This window comes from Lynx canadensis, chromosome A1 (assembly GCF_007474595.2).
Source record: "Lynx canadensis isolate LIC74 chromosome A1, mLynCan4.pri.v2, whole genome shotgun sequence".
Classification (NCBI taxonomy): Eukaryota; Metazoa; Chordata; class Mammalia; order Carnivora; family Felidae; genus Lynx; species Lynx canadensis.
Genome location: NC_044303.2, coordinates 32,520,692 through 32,539,310, shown reverse-complemented (window position 1 = coordinate 32,539,310; position 18,619 = coordinate 32,520,692). Strand labels below are relative to the sequence as shown.

General features: G+C 33.7%; 1 pseudogene; it reads right to left on the bottom strand.

Annotated features, from left to right (window-relative positions):
* LOC115524276 overlaps window positions 1-18,619 on the bottom strand; it is a 78,593-nt pseudogene that overhangs the window by 28,337 nt on the left and 31,637 nt on the right.

The following is an 18,619-nucleotide window of genomic DNA, read 5'->3' as shown; positions in this document are numbered from 1 at the left end:
ATTTATATTGGAATAAATTGCTTTTATTAAATGTGTAGAGATGAGATGAATATTTCTGAAAATGCATACATAAATTTAAATATATTTTCAAAACAGCAACTATGTAGCATTTCCCATGATTTCACTATGGAGTTATGAAGTCAATTTGATTTCCCAACTGAATGAACATCCTCACACCTTTTTACTCATAAAATGAAGCAGTGAATGGATTGTAATTTATGGTTCTACTGTGTAGATGACACCAGGGGAAGGAACAGAGGTATACATAAAAATATACATTTCTTATTTCCTTAAACTCCATCCCAGTCACCTTCAATGAGTATTTGATTCATTCCATGTTACTGTTCCTTGGGTTAAATTAATAGACTGTATAACTTTTCTTTATTAGTTATTGCATAAATAGAAAAACTTCCTCTAAAATAAAATTAGAAGAAAATACTTTAGGTTAAATGATGAATTGCAATATTATTTGACAGAAAAAAAATCAAAGTGTCCTGATACATGTTATTTGAAAGTAAGGTTTATGAGCATAAATTTATTTGTATCTTAAATATAGTCAGGAGTAATGAAATTACTAAAAAAGAGTGTGCCTTTATGCCCATGGCACCAGAAATGGGAAAGACTATCTCCCCCGACCGAATGAAATTCTTGGAAGCGCATCACAAACTCTAATTTCCTCACCACCTAGTGGATGATTATTTAAAATATTTAAATGTTAGGTTATCATCTCAAAAATGAAGTAGAAAAAATGTATAGGGAATCACCAAAAAAACCCAAATAGTCAAAGAAATCATGAGAAAGGACTAAGAAGGAGGCACCACACTCCTTGATTTCAAGCTATAATATAAAGCTATAGTAACAGAAAAATTACTTGTATAATAACAAATAGATCAATGTAACATAATCAAGAGCCCAGAAATAAGCAGAAGTATATATGGCCAACTAATATTTGACAAGGGGCCAAGAATACCCAATGCAGAAAAGAGTCTCTTCAATAAACGGTGCTAAGATAGTTGGATGTTCACATGTAAAAGAATGAATCAGAAACACTATCTTACTCAACTCACAAAAATTAACTTGAAATGGATTAGAGACTGAAAATAAGACCTGAAACCCTGAAACCCCTATAAGAAAACATAGGAATAAAACTCAATATGGATATTGGTAATGACTTTTAAGATATGACACCTTAAAGTACAGAGAACAAAAGCATAAACAAGTGGGACTACATCAGAGTAAAAAGCTTCTGAACAGCGAAAGAAACCATGAACACAGTAAAAATAAAACCAATGGAATTGGAAAAATATTTGCAAACCATATATCTGATAAGAGGTTAAAAGCCAAAATATATAAAGGACCCATACAACTCAATAGCAAAAAAAAAAAAAAAAAATCTCAATTTAAAATATGGGCAAAGAATCTTAATAGACATTTTTCAAACAAAGAGATACAAAAGGACAACAGGTACATGAAAAGATGCTCGATATCACTAGTCATTAGGGAAACACAAATTAAAATCACAGTAAGATGTCACCCACCCCAATCCTGCTGGAATGGCCATCATCAAAAAGACAAATGCTGGCATGGATGTGAATAAAAGGAAACCCTTGTGCAGTGTTGGTGGGATTATAAATTGGTACAGGCACTATGGAAAACAGTATGAAGAATCCTAAAATCCTAAAAATATAACTACCATATGATCCAGTAATTCCACTTCTGGGTATACATCCAAAGGAAATGCAAACACTAACTACAAAAAGATATGTGCACCCCCATGTTCACAGTACCATTTTTTACAATTCCCAAGACATGGAAACAACCTCAGTGTCCACTGATGGATGAATGGACTTAAAAAGTTGTGTTACATATACACAATAGAATATTATTCAGCCATAAAAAATGAGGAAAGCCTACTGTTTGCGACATGGGATTCATAGCAGTATATTTCATATGCGTTATATAATTATGAGTGCGTTATATAATTATGAGTGACCCTCACATAGCATGTTGTTTCATTTTCTTCACAAACATAAAATAATGCATCAAGTCTTTTCATCTTGATTTTATTGAAAACACAAATGTTTGTTTTTAAAAGTGTAGAACTAAAACATCACAATGCAAATAGATAATTTATATTTAAACATACATATGACTGAGTTGAAGTTAAGAAGTCAGTTTACATTATTAAAGACAAAAACTGAAACTATCCTTATATATCTAATTAGGATTATATTTGGTTTTAAGGCAGTAAATGTGATGAGTCCATTGGTATTTTCCTCCAATACAAGCTATATAAGTAGCCATTATTTATCCTAAATGTACTAAAATATATATATATACATATATATACATACACAATAATACATATATGCATACATATTTAATTCCATTCAGAAAATAGGAAATGAGAAAGAATGAATTTTAAAAATGAGAAAGAATGAATTTTAAAAAGGTCTAGGGGCACCTGGGTAGGTCAGTTGGTTAAGTGTCCAACTCTTGATTTCAACTCAGGTCAGGATCTCAAGGTTGTGAGATCAAGCCACACATCAGACCCTACGTCCAGCACTTAAGATTATCTTTCTCTCTCTCCCTCTGTACCCCGCTGTCCCTCCCAATCTTTCTCCCTGTCTCAGAAAAAAAAAAAAAAAGAAAAGAAAAGAAAAGAAAAGAAAAGAAAAGAAAAGAAAAATCCAAAATGGTCTAGAAAGCATTCTAAATTATGAAATTAAAGGTTTTAGAGGGCATTTCATATTTTCGTTCATGTTTAGTAAGTCTGTCGAAAAACCGCAGATTTCATCATTTTCATGCCAGAATTACATCCTAACTCTAGTAGACTTTTTTCCTTAAATTGTTTCAATGATATTTTGCTTTGGGGATATTCTTAGGAAGTATTCCTTAAATGACTACCATGTCTGAGATGTTACTGCTCGGATAGCAGTGATGAAAAATGTAGTCTTTATTCTTACGGGAGCTTAAGTTCTTATGGAAATTCTTCAGAACAATCTATCAATAATCTCAGATACTGGTAAAAGTGCATCATGATAAGAAAATATGAAAGAGTAGGAGCCACAGTTACTGCAGAAGAGTAGAGTTATGGAAATCTTGAATGATAAAGAGCTCTGTGATTTGTAAAACTGAACACAAGTAAAGTAGCTATTCAGGATCAAGAGGGAAAATATTCTGAATAGAAGAAACATCATGTGCTTTGAGACCTATAAAATTGCATGCTCATTTGGTTATTCCTATTGACATTGTGTTAGTTTCTTCTTCAACCTTGTTTTAATGCACATGCACAGATTCACAATAAAGGTAATTTCAGTTACGATAAACGATTATGTAAGAAGCATGCACTGGTATTCATATTTATATTATTACACTAAATATGTGAATATATTTTTGATTATTAGAAAACTACAAGGCTCTTGAAAGGAGGGCTTCCAAGTTAATTTCTTACCCCATCCCCAGAATGAGTTTAGATGCTTGCTTCTTCAAGGCCAATAGTAGAGCCTCTCTTTATAGTCTACTATAATGGAGTCTTACACAATGCGATGTACTCATAGGAGTGACGTCCTATCTCCCTTGATTGTAAGCAAGTCAGTTTTCATCTTCACTCAAGGTGAGAGGATGACATAACCCAGTGAATCTTCAGGGTTATATCATTAGGTGTGTTACCTTTCCTATCTTCCCAGTTAACTCACATTTTTTCTTTGACTTTGGCAAAAAAGTTAACTTTTGTTAAAATAGAACAGTGAATCCATGGCTGCCTAATATTAGTTTTCACAGCTTTAAAATGTTTAAATTTTTCATAGGCAAATATTTTTAAAGGTATAAGCAGTATCTGTATTCAGGCACAGTCTTCTTTTTAGAGTTTTGTTAGTTCATCAGGTGGGCTTAATCATGCATTTTTTTCTTCCTTCCATTACTGACTGACAATATATTAAAACACTAACATTTTAAAAGACAAAGGAAAAAAGACTATTTTTCTTTTGTTTTCATATTCCACATTGTTACAGAAAAGACTGAAATTAATTTATACAGAAATTCATATGCAAAAAATAAATTCACACTTTTATTTTCAGTTGACTATACTGACATAACTGTATATTTTCAGTGTTTGTTACATAGAAAGTATTTAAGACATTATTTGTTCACTGAACTGAAAAATTCAAGTGAAATTTTTCCCTCAAGAGAATGAAAGGATAAAATTCTTTTATTTTTATGTATTATGTCCTTCATTGAATATAATTCTGTTTAAATGATTTTAAGTAAAAGAAAAACTAAGATTTACTCTTAATTTATGTGTTTTATCCTTTTGTGGGTGTTTGCTTTTTAATACACCATGAAACCAGTGTGTCTTAAAATGTAGTGTGTTCCTTAGACTTCATTAGACCTACAGGATCAGAAATCTCATGGTATTGGATCTAGAAACTGGCACTATAACAATCTCCCAAATGGGCTACAGAAGCAATAATTTGAAGAACACTTTCTGGGACTTCATACATATGCACTGCATATATATCATATAAACAATAGACTTCTGTTATTACTCTCACCATACTGACAGGAAAGAAAAATTACATTGAAGACCTGATCTGAAATAAGTGGAAAAGACATAACTATTGATACCTTAGTCAATATTTCCAATAAAGTGTGACTCTACAGTGTATAGCTGTCTTAAACTAGGCCTTACGTTGTTTGCAATGACAGTAAAGGAAAATTACTACTTACCTTGTTTGTACTTACATACAAAAATGACTATGTTTATTGAAAGCACTGTCACAATATTTTTACTCTTCATAAATAAAATTTAATTACACAAAGAATAAGTTTAGTTATTGCCTATAATATATATATATGTAAACTATATAAACACAATGTGCATGATTGATTCATCAATGATCATTCACATCTCTAAATTTTAGAAAAGAATTTCACAATCTTTTACACTACAGTATGTTTTCTACTGCACTTATTACAATCTATTACATATTTCTGAAATAAATTATATTGGGAAGTTACAAACTCTCTCCTTTGAAGATACAAAGTACAGAAAATTAACCTATTGGGAAAGGAAAGATTAAAGGAAGACAGAATTTGTGGAAAAATTCTACTTATTATTTAAAAAGATAGATTTTGGTAATAAAATATGCTATTCTAGAAGATACATTCCTATCAACACTAGCTAATAATGTTAACTGAGGAAACATTAAAAATCATCACCATTGATATATCTCTGGTATTCATTTGTGGTCATAAGATACCTGTGAATAAAATAATGTATTTATTTCTAAAATGTATATTTCATAATGAATCTACTAAGGTTATTTATTTAATGTTTATTATTCTCAGAATATATTGATATTATAGTTATATATCCATAAAATATCTATGATGGAGGTCAACTGCTGAGTAATTTGTAAACATGCTAAGTTTATCTGAAATTAAGTATTTCTGAATTTTAGGTGAAAGAAGCAAGCCAAATGTCAACATAGTAAAAAAGCAATATAGTTTCATCTGTTACTCAAATATGGGCTTTATTGACCAAAATAGTAATTCTTTGTATTCTTTATTTGTTTGTGTGTGTCTATGCGTGGGATGAAAGATTCCTGTTAGAATTAGAATTACATGTTTGATTATGTTGTATAAATAAATTAAAAAAAAAGTTTTGCGGTGAAAATTTTAGCAGACATTACAAAGGAATTTTCATAAATATATTCTATTCCCTGATAGATCCCATCCATATTCAATACCTTTTAAATAAAAGTATTCGAAAGTTGGCTTCAATGACACTCTTGCTCTTATGATATGAAACTCTTCCTCAAAGTGGTGATATTTAGGCAATGGCAAGAAAACCTGTGTTTTATTGTTAAAACTTGAAATACTCTTTACTCATTGACTAATGGACACTGTCTTAAATATATGAGTGCCTCTTATGTCATTCACTCTCCTATCCTCTCCTTGACAATCCCCCATTTTTCCCCATGTCCATAATGAAAGGATTATCATTTGTCCCATTGAAGAACCACAAGACTCTGACCTAGTACTTCAGACTTCATTCATTCAAAATGTTTAGTGTCAATGCAATCATTCCTTTTAAATTCCCAACTTTAGGCTATCTAGGGAGACACAAGAGGATCAACTTCATTTCCAAGTACCCTCGCCTCAGGGCTTGGGCAGTTGACAGCCAGATAGGCAAGACCCTCTGTAGACATCCCCTCCTTTCTCCAATTTCTTCAGAGCAAGTCCAGATGCCAGCATGAAAAATGGAATCTCTTTAGGCAAACACCTACCACTAATGCTTATTATATGCTTTGATTAAAACTCCTGACTTCTCTTGCTTGGGCAAATAAATATTTGTCTTTAGATTAGTTGATATCTTCTGTTACAATATAATCTTTACTTCCTCTTCATTCCTATCATCTGTTTTTATATTCCTTCACCTTTGAACTCACTTCTGTCTGTATTCTATAATTTTTTGTATACATATATGCCTCTGCTTTTAGATTATAAGCTTCTCTAAAATAGGTAAGCTTCAAATATGATTTGCTAACGTATACAGCTCCTAAATGTTCAGTATATGTTTCAAGAATAAATGAATCAATGAACTAGTTGAATAGCTGTGTCATTAACAAAGGAGTGTAATGTCTCATTTTTAAATATTCCAATTAAAAAAGGAACCAAAACTAAAGTATCAGACTGTTATTTTATGTGATATTCATATAGACCAAGAAAAAATATGGATATGATTTTGAAATGCATTACTCATTAACAGGAAATATTTAGAGTAATTCAACAATGTGACAGGTGTTTCCCACTCTCTTCAGATTTCAGTTGATTCTTTATCAGCTAATGTGACATTCATAAAACAGGACACACTATCAAGGGACAAGTCAAGGAGAAAGGAGCAAATGTACCAGAAAAGAAGAATCTTGTTAATTGAACTCCATTTCCATCCTTTTATTGCATAATTTAATTATAGAGTTTGATTACTTGTTTGGAAACTTTAGTTGATACACAAGCAAAAATGACTACTATTTATAATCATATAGACTTTTGTTATTTTCAATAATGATATACTTTTTTCGTGTTTTATCTTGCTTTAAGTGGATTCCTTGTGATTGAATCTATAGTGGTCATAAATATGTGAGATTAATCATATTAAAATTACACTATCTTTATATGTTTGTATATGTAAACTGCCAATTAACATTTACACAATATTTTCCTTCCTGGCTAATTTTAAGATGATACAACTTACCAAACTATAACATATATGTGTATACAACACACTCACATACATGCGTGCACACACACACACAGAACTATATACATCACACATGTATAAAATGTTATATCTATTTCAAATCTCTAAAACATAGGGGAATATATTTTTATTTCAAAGATAAGTATGTATATACTTTTAATTAGGTAAAAATAAAATACAAATATCTGGGCAAAATATTTATAGCACCAAAATATAGATGTATATATAATATATATTCAATGTATTTGCTAAATAAAATGGTTTCCTTAGTCTACTCAATAGAAAAAATACCATAAACTGGTTAGTTTAATAAATAACAGATTTATTAATCCAAGGTTATGGCACAAGAAGATTTGATATCCGGTGAGGGCCTCCATCCTCTCTGATGGCTATTGAAGCTAACATTGTGAAGAGCAAGGGAATTTTCTCAGGCCTCTTTTATAAGGACATTAATCCCATTCATGATGGTACAAACATCATAATCCCCACCCTCCCAAAGTCCTCACCTCCTCAGGGCTTGGGATTTCAACATATGAATTTGGGGGATACTAACATTTAATCTATAGCACTTGTTATAGAGGACATTTATTAAATCAACATATATTTACTAGGGGTCTCTTATGTTCTTGGTGCTGCTAGGCACAAATGATGTGGCCAAGAACAAGACAAAGCTGGCACCCCTCCAATGTTCTTTATAACATACAGAGTTTTCTGTAATCTCAGGACCTCCAGTCAATTCAATTATTCAACAATTATGTAGTAAGAATTATGCTAGATGGCGAAGATTCAGCAGGAAACAAACAGATTAAAATGCTTAACATCATAGATCTTACATGTTAGAGAAGACATATGTTAGCGAAGACAAAAAAATAATTAGGTAAGCTAGGCAGTATATTTAAAAGATTGTGTATGGCATGGAAAAACAGAAAACAGAATAAGAGGAGTGGATTATACTAAGTGGATTATACTATTTTAAGAGTAGTCAGATTAGGGGCACGTGGGTGGCTCAGTTGACTAAGCCTCCCACTCTTGGTTCTGTGCTGGCAGCACAGAGACTACTTGAGATTCTCTCTCTCCCTCTCTGTGCCCCATTCCCACTCATGCTATTTCTGTCTCTCTCAAAATAAACAAATAAACTTAAAAAAAAAAAAAAGCAGTCAGACGATGCGTCAATGACCAGTGAAATGTTAGCCAAAATTAAAGGAAATGAAGCAATAAGTCATGGATATTTGAAAAAAAGCCAATAGCCAGTACAAAGGTCAGGAGCCAAGAGGAACCTTTGAAAGGAGGACACTGGAAAACTAAAAAAGGCCAGGATGAATAGAAATAAATCATCAAGGGACAGAGTAGGATAAAATTCTGTCGCAGACATAAAGAATCCCTATATATATAGGCTTTATAGATTATTGTATAGACTTTGATTTTATCTGAATAAAATGCAAAACCATTAGTGACAGACTGATGTATATTTACAAAAGAAAACTCCTACAAGTGTGCCAAGAATTTACTGCAAGAAAAAGGGTTTAAGCAGGAAGGCCATATAGCAGGTTATCGCAACTATCTTGGTCAAAGATAACAGCAGCTTTACCAGGATGGAACCAGTGTAAGAAGTGGAAGATCCATTCTGTTGTATTTTGAAGGAAGAAGAAGCCAGATATTTTGACACATAGGATGCAGTGTGATCAAAAGAGATGACTACAGGTAATTTAAGATGTTTAACCACATCTAAGTTAAAGAAGATGGATGCTGGAATAGGTTGACGGGGCTGGTTGCAAATTTAGATTGGGTAATCCCAATTTTGAAGTGAACAAACTGAAGACACATTTGGGTAAATGAGTCTGAATTTCAAAGGAGAATTATGGGCCTAACATACTTATTGGGAATCAAATAAATTTGCCATGCAAGTGAGTTTGGATGGAAAAGTCCAAGGACCCCTCCTACATTAAGGAATCAAAGAAACAGGAAGGTGAGAAAAAAAAAAAGCGCAGCTAGTGCAGCTAGCTGAAAAAGTGCAGTTAGTGAAAAACAAAGACAAACACGATAGTTTGATTCCTGGAAGTGTGGCAATGAAAGTGTTTCAAAGAGAGAGTGACAAAATACTAAATAACGTTGAGAAGGCAAGTGAGATGAGAACCAAGAACAGAACATTGAACGTAGCAGGCAGAAGTCAGTTCAGACTTTGACAAGAGCAGCGAACATGGAGTGACGTGGGCACAAGGCAGTTCAGTGTTATTGTAGAGAATGAGAAGAGAAAAAGTAGGAAAGAAAAAGTTGACAATTCTTTTAAGGATTCAAAAAATGGCAGATCCTTCTTCCCAATTGTTTAAGAATTGTTCAAGAATAAAAAAATAATATTTTAAAAAAATTATCAGAATATCCTCAGTAATAGGTAAAGTACAGAATTCTCACAAATTCAAATGAGAAACATACATAAAATTAGCTGTGTAAAAAATTTTTGAGCCACGAAGAATTTTGTAAGCAAATAGTCTACTAAAACATTTCACCTCAATTTCCACCACTTCCATAGTAAAATATTTTGTTTCTTCACCTAATTTTACAGTCACAAAATTTTCCTCAGCCTGTACTGTATGTGGTTACTTCTGTTCACATACACACATGTTTATTTCTCAGAATAAATCCTTTCACTGGGTTCTAGGAACACTCGGGGGAAATATTCATAGATTGCCTTTGTTCTCATCCTCTCCTGAACTGCAATTGCACATTGAAATCAGTTCCTTTGAGGACTAGAAAGCAATTCAGCAGGAAAAACTGCCTTTTTATTGGCTTTAAGTCCATGAAAGGTCCATCACTGGACATCAAAATTGTGTGAGTTTTGGTTGTGTGCTTTCCTGAATTTTCTGAATTTTCTCCTCTTTTATAGGTTTTAAGGCAAAAAGAGGGTGTACGTATACACAGGGAAAGAGTAAAGCATTTAGGAAAGTCTTGAAATACAACATAATCATCTAAGAGGCAAGTGGAGGAAGAGAAGCAAAGAAAAAACCACACAGATAATATTGTTTAAGAATAAAAGACATAATATTTTTAAAAATTCTCAGAAAACACAAGAGCATTTCCACAATGTCAAATTCATAGCCATCGAATACTATGAGGACATAAACATACTTCACACATATACTAAGTAGGGTGTCATTAGCAAATACAGTAAGATCAATTTTAACTGAATGGTGTGGAGGAAAAAAAAAACATGATTAAAAAAGGTAGTCAAAGAATAAACAGGGTTTAATGAAGAGAGTCAAAAAAGTGGTGTTGATATGACCTGCATGAAAGTGGGAGCTGTTATCTATTTTATACAGTATTCATACCCAATACCTACCACAAAGACTGGTAAAGTAGGGACATGCATTAAATATTTGTTAATTAAAGGATCCAGAGAAAGAAAACATTCTCAGTAGTCCTTTTATGTTTACTAACATTCCTATTTAATAACCTGAGAAATTGTGGGGCACTAACACCCTGTTTTCCTTCAGAAAAGTATAACTCTTAAAAAAAAAAAAAAGAAAAAAGCAAACAGAAGAAATGTGTAACTCTTCCCTTAAGCCAATCACTGACTATACATTTCAGAAGACAAAATGTCATTGGGTGTTTAACATTAGAAAAGCCTCTTTGACAATATAGCTATTTAACAAATATAATATGCCAGGCTATAAATAAGGGAAAACAAAAAAATAATTAAATGAAATATTTACTGTTAATGTTAATAAAATTTAGCTTCAAATATTGTAATTCATAAATTTTATTTTCAGCTTCTAAGATTAAATACAAGAAGTAGATAGAACACATTACTTTCTTCCTATTAATTTTGAAAGTCAAGTCATGTTTTGAACAATATACATTTAATATTAACCATAATAGTAATAATTAATTTAGATGAGTTATTAACTGAAAACAGCCTGTGTCATTAATATATATTTTCTTTGTTGTTAATTAAACCCCTAGAGTATGCAATTACTTCATAGAGTCCTCAATGTATTTACACTAGTGTTCTAGTAGAGAAAATGTATGAGTAGTAAAATTCTTTAAAATAATAGTGCGAGTAAGTGTAAAATATAGTCAGTGAGCCAAAATACCTTTGCATAAACTCTCCTGAGCCATCTAAATAACAAAGTTTAGTCTCTTCTAGATTTATCAAGATTGCTTGTGAATTTTGTAGCTACTAAAACAACTTCACTTGATTATTTTGAAATAAAATTAAAATACTCTTATTTATGTCATTCATTTGCTTTTTTGAGAGAGATTATATTCACTGATATTAGGTGTGTAGACTAGAGAGCTTTTTAAATTTAGATTTTGCATCGATAGATAATACATCTTCTAGCCAAGATCTGTATTTTTATACTACATTTCTGAAAACATACTTATTCATTACAAATTATAAAGTTAATTACTTCAGTTTAGACCTTATTAATCTGAAATAGATATATTTACTTGGTATACTATGTGGATAACTTTTTAGACGATATTCTGATCACTTCATTCTAAACCACAGAGGCACATGGGCACAAAAATCATCCACAGGTGGGACTTTTCTCCCACTTCCCAACACAAAGAGCAATAGAAAAATGGAAATTCTCTGGCCATCCACAAGTAATGCTGCTATTCTCTCACTCTTTCAGACCTCTTGTTTACACTAGGTGCAATATTCAGATCCTTGAGGTATTATTGGACACTGATTGTGAGATAATACTAATTCCTAAAGATTTAAGAATAATCCTGTGACCCATAGGTAAGAGTAGGCGTAATGGAACCAGAAGATAAACTTCATTTCGTTCTAAATCCACGTCATGGTAATTTAACTCATAGCTATCACCCATACTATATTTATTCCTATCCCCAATATGTATTACTATAATAAATATTTTTACCCACTGGAAGAACACCCACAATGTTTGCTTGATATAGATATAATAGTTATGATGGTAGAACAGTCAAGTGGAAAGATGTGGAACTCCCACTAACAAAATAGTGAATAGCAACTTAATACCAATATTATAACTTCAAGGGGAATAGAAGAATTAGTGTCATATTGAAGGATTGTAGGGTTCAAGAATATTGATTCTTATCACATCCACATTTGTACTTTCTAGTACAGGGATAGATTATATTTGAGAATGGCAGTGGATTCTCTTACAATTAATCACCTGCAAATGTAATTACAGCTATTGTTCCTGATAGGAACTTATCGCCTGAACAAATCAAACAGTCCCTGGCAATCAGTATACACTTATTAGGATAAAAACACTTTTATCTCTTGTCCAAAATGGAGAATAGCATAACTAGCTGCCTTTTATCTGTAAGAGACAGAAATATACATTTCCTACTTTGCTCTAAAATTTATTGGCTTTAAACCATTACAAATTCAAGGTATCCTTGTCATATAAAAATTACACAAAATATTACTATAAATGATTATTTAAGTTAAATAATACTATATAAATCTGTAGAGCTGTTCCTAAATGCTTTGACAAGATAGATGCATGCTAGAGGTTCAAGACAACACCCATGACCTGCTACCCTAACAAATTTTCTGGTTATTTGCCAGAGAAATATTACATATCCCCTCCAAAGTGAAGAACTATTCTGCATCTTACACCCTCGACTACTAGTAAAGTTGTAATATAGGTGACTTTGCTTCATTTTTGAATGCTAAGCATTCTGATGTTCTCATTTATTCCTTAAATGACATAAGAGATTCGTAGCTTTGGGTGGCTTTCAGTGCAAGGTTTCCCAGCTGGTTTGGGCAAACCTATAAAAAAGCAGCATTGCTATTCAGTACTTAAATATCAACAATTAAATATCAAATATCAAAATTTTCTGAATATCAAAATGTCTCCGATGGATAGGGATACTGTAAAGATGCAGAAATCCCTGCTAATAGGCTTACAATGGAGTCCACTAGTTTTGGAGCCAAGATATTCCCTCTTTATAATGTTCTTCTTTTGAAAAACAGATCTTGGTCTAGTGACAGAACTTAAGTTGCATCCTTAGTCTCCCACATATGATTTCAAGGGTAATTGCCTATGACCAGTTGACTCTAAACAAACAAACAAACAAACTAGAATCTGGTTCACAAATAACTCTTAATGACATACTGAAACCATTTGGAAGGAGATTGTTGCTATGGTTCAATTCAATTCAAGATCTGTAAATGAGGAAAACATAAATCTGAGCAGAATATTGCTAATTTTTCTGGAAATAAAGAGAAGGATCTACACTATCAGGATCTTGAGATAAGGATCTATATTAATGTATAGGAAGTAATGAATGATTTTGAACTGGGACTTAGAAGATAAAAGGTTAGAAGACTGGAGAGAGGAGACTTGAACAATGTTTTGAGGGATAACTATTAAACATAGGCTCAGGGCACATGGGTAGCTCAGTCAGTTAATCATCTGACTTTGGTTTCAGCTCGGGTCATGATCTCACGGTTCGTGAGTTCAAGCCCTGCATCAGGCTCCATGCTGACAGCCTGGAGCCTGCTTCGGATTCTCCCTCTCTGCTGCTCCCTCTCTCGCTCTCTCTGTCTCTGTCTCTTTCTCAAAATAAAATAAAATAAAATAAAATAAAATAAAATATAAAAATACGCTTGATCTTTAAGAAAATCTTTGTCCCATGGAATCCCTTGCATAGATCTCCATTATGGACATGCTCACTGATTGAGTGTAAAGGTGATGTCAGTCACCCTTAACTCCCAGCTTGTTTGGTATACCCATAAACAAAGTAAAATGGCAACAATGGAGACTATGCATGAGGTCAAAAACATGGATTCTCTAGGTCAGGCCAATCTAGCCACTACTGCTTCTCAGTGCTCAGTGGCAAGGAGCAACCCAAGCACCTGATATGGTGCTATAAACCTGAGTGGACAAGCCATTTGTTGGCAGCTTGATTATACTGAACTTTTTCCTTCAGGGAAGGACTAGAAATATGTTCTCATGAGAAGAGATACTATATTTGGATTGAACTTCCTTATCTATCACTTATCTAATTATCTGTTCCTACATAACAAATTCCTCAAAACTGGGCTGTTCATTTCTAAATCAAATAGCATCAGCTGAGGTGAGTTTATGTTGGAGAATCCACTGCCAAATTGGCTTCTTCATTCACATGTCTGACTCCTGAGTGTTCCTTAGTGAGTCTGTGCCCCTCGCCTCTTTCTCTCCATATGGTATTTCTCCTTCAGATTCTATTTGCCTTGGGCTTATCATAGTATAACTGTTTCTGGGTATTTGGTCTTCTTAAAAGGTGGCCAATGCCCCAAGTCAATTATTTCAGTGTTCTAAAAGCACTTCAATGAATCTGAGCAAAAGTGGCAAGGCTTAATATCACCAACCTTTAGCAGTTTGAACTATCACCTCAGTGCAATTTACTGGCCAATCAAGTCACTAAGGAAATCCTGATTTAAGTAGAAGGAAGAAATCTTTTCACAAATACCACTTCTCACTGGCAAAAAGGCACATACGTGCCAGGGGGCGCAGTGGGGGGAAGTGTCTGGAGTCATCTTAAAGAGGACCAACTACATCTATTTTTTTTCTGCCAACCATAATATATATTATTCACCATCATGGCCCCCATACAACCTATTTCTGATGAAGATATTCTTTTAATTATTTATAAAATATTCAGATGTTAGCTTTATTGATGTATGGAATAACTTATTGAAGATACTGCTACAGTTTCAGAAGTATAAAATTCCTTCCAAGTTTGAGGATTCTGTCCCTCCAGAAGTGGTACAGCACCCAAACCAGACATCATAAAATGGTAAGCTCACTTATCTAACTAGAAGGTATGCATTCTAAAGTCAAAGGATGGAAATTAGAATGATACCTCTCACAATGATGCCTACCGATCTTTTCACAAAGACTGCCTCCTTTCCTTGCAACTATGGGTTCTTCAGTTTTGGAAGATGCAACACCCAAAGAAAAAATGTTTCCATCAGGAGATACATAATAATATCATTTTAAATGGAGATTGAGATTACCTCCCAATCTTTTGGTTTCCTCTTACCTCTGAGTCAGCAGAAATCAGTGGGGTTACAGTATTGATTGGGATGACTGATCTTGACCATCCAGGGGAGATAAGGTTGTTTCTATAGAACAGAGCCAGGGAGGGAAGAAATGGAATCCAGGTAATTCCCTGGAATGCTCTATGTACTGCCACATCCAGAGGAAAATATCAATGAAAGTTCACTCTACTTCTATACAAATTCAACAACTAAGAGCTTATAATTGCTGAAAAATAAAAGTTCAGGCAGTTTATTTATTTATCTTATGGTTTATTTGTGAGAGAGAGAGACAGAGAGAGAGGGAGAGAATGAGTGGGGTAGGGGCAACGAGATTGGGAGACACAGAATCTGAAGCAGGCTCCAGGCTCTGAGCTCTCAGCAGAGAGCCCAACGCGGGGCTCAAACCCAAACCCACAAACCATGAGATCATGACCTGAGTTGAAGTCAGATACTTAACTGACTAAGCCACCCAGGTGCCCCAAAGTTCAGGCATTTTAAATAATTTCTCTTTCTTTCTCTTCTCTTAACATTTTTGCCTATAGGTTGCAGAATACCATGACAGTATAAGGACTAAAACCAGAGGGGAAATATACATCACCGAGAGATTCTGAACTTGGACCTGAATGCAGCCAAGAGATACACATTTACATATTTTGTATTTGATTGATGGTCTCCCTTCCTTTTTTCCTTCCTTCCTTCCTTCCTTCCTTCCTTAATCTTCTTTGGAGAGGGAATTAATTTTATTTATTTTTGAGACAAAGAAAAAGCATGAACAGGAGAGGGGCAGAGAGAGAGGGAGACACAGAATCGGAAACAGGCTCCAGGCTCTGAGGTGTCAACACAGAGCCCGACGCGGGGCTCGAACTCACCGACTATGAGATCATGACCTGAGCCGAAGTCAGACGCTTAACCGACTGACCCACCCAGGCGCCCCGGAAAGGGAATTAATTTTAAACTAGCTATGTGAGGCTTAATTGAGAAGATATCATTGCATTTTTTTTTTAGGAATACATTTTGCTGCTTTTTTTTTTTATTGGAATTACCCTCTGGGGGAAAAATCGTGTATATCGGTTGTGGCATACCGTAGCATGAAATGTACTGGGATGTTTCTACTTGTTTTATTGTCAAGCAATTTAATACCATTCTTATATATGGGAAATTCCCCACTGTATAAAATTTTCCCAATCAGACATGTTTATGTGGATCTTTTAATCTGGACTAGTGATTAAAATAAGCAGAGACAAAAAATTCAATAACGACATCAATGGAAGCCATATCAGTTTTCAGGGTCATCCATAGCAAAAATGGCAGCAAAGTCAATTTATGGTTGGTGACATTGGTAGTTGTGGTTGTGGTAGTACAAGCTGAAACAATCTGTGTCCACTGGAAGAAAAATGGTCCTCACAGATTGCTTCTGTGAAATGATTTAGACAGCAGTCCTTATTCTCTAGATTCCCTTTTTCCTTCCTCATTTGCTAAGCCTTGTCCTTTTATTTTGCTGGTGAATTTATGGGCTACCTAATAATCAATCAGTAAATTCTCCTAATGCTTAAATTACTCAGAATCAATTTCTGTTGCATGCAACTGCAAATTCTGTCTTATGAACATATATCTACAAAGACAAATACCTTTTAAGTACATTCTGCATGATATATGAAGAAAGTAAATGTGTATTAAAATTTTTTAATGTCTTTTAAAAAAATTCCATATCAATGTGATTGATATTTGCCTCATACAAAATATGCAATCCATCATATGCATACTCCATCAAAAAGTAAGAATTACAAGTCTGCCTGAGGATAGTGAAATCATATCAATTTTCTATAAAATATAACTGAACACTCACTTCTCCACTGTGGAAAAACAGACATTCATCAGCATATCCTGTGAAAGAAATGCAGGTGTTTTACAGAATACCAAACAAATATTGATCTCTAGTAGTATTACAAAGAATGCAAACATTGGCATTATACCAGTGTTGCTTTACCTATTGGTATTGGCATTATGTTTAGCTAAAAAAATCAGATAGTCCTGAAGTGTCATTTTCTTGTTGTTTAAGGATAACTGTATCTGCTGAACACTCATACACACAAATTGATAAAGATGTCCCTTAAGATAATACAGGATTCAAAATGTTTCCCAAGTACTTGACTTAATCAGTATTTATCATAACAGAAAAACTAAATAAATATATTAAGAGGTAGAAACTTCTGGTTATAAAATAAAGAAGTCACAGGGATGAAAAGCACAGCATCAGGAATATAGTCAGTAATATGGTAATAACTTTGTATGGTGAAAAATGGTAAGTACCATAGTGAGCACTGATGAGCACAAATAATTGCTCATCAGTGAAATATAAGAATTGTTGAATCACTATGCTGTACACCTGAAATTAATGTAACGTTATATGTCAACTATACTCAAATTTTAATTTTTTTAATGTTTATTTGTTATTTTGAGAGAGAGAGACAGACAGCCAGACAGAATGTGAGCAGGGGAGGGGCAGAGAGACAGGGAGACACAGAATCCGAAGCAGACTCCAGGTTCTGAGCTGTCGGCCCAGAGCCCAACGCGGGGCTCGAACTCCCAGACGGCGAGATCAAGACATGAGCTGAAGTCAGACGCTCAACCATCTGAGCCACCCAGGCGCCACAGTTATATTCAAATTTTAAAAGAACTAAATAAATATAAAATTAGGGATTGTAAATGAAAAGAGCTCAACCGTTAAATTTATTACTATTTTTTTTTTAATTTCAAATTTTGTGTGTAGGTAAAATTTTTATATACTTTTATATATGTAGTCCAAAATATTTAAGATGATACTTTGCATATTCTTGCAACCAGGACATTGCTAGAGTTGATAACTGAGTTTCATGAACTTGACATAAAATAATTTGAGAGTAATCTAATGAGAATATACTATTTTTTTCAACAAGATTTGGAAAGAACCTTGGTAAAAACAGATGATGTATATACCTATAGGTACTATCCTTTTTTTTAATATGAAATTTATTGTCAAATTGGTTTCCATACAACACCCAGTGCTCATCCCAACAGGTGCCCTCCTCAATGCCCATCACCCACCCACCCCTCCCTGCCACCCCCCATTAATGCTCAGTTTATTCTCAGTTTTTAAGAGTTTCTTATGGTTTGGCTCTCTCCCTCTCTAACTTTTTTCTTCCTTCCCCTCCCCCCTGGTCTTCTCTTAAGTTTCTCAGGATCCACATAAGAGTGAAAACATATGGTATCTGTCTTTCTCCGTATGACTTGTACCCCAATGTTTATAGCAGCACTTTCAACAATTGCCAAATTATGGAAAGAGCCTAAATGTCCCT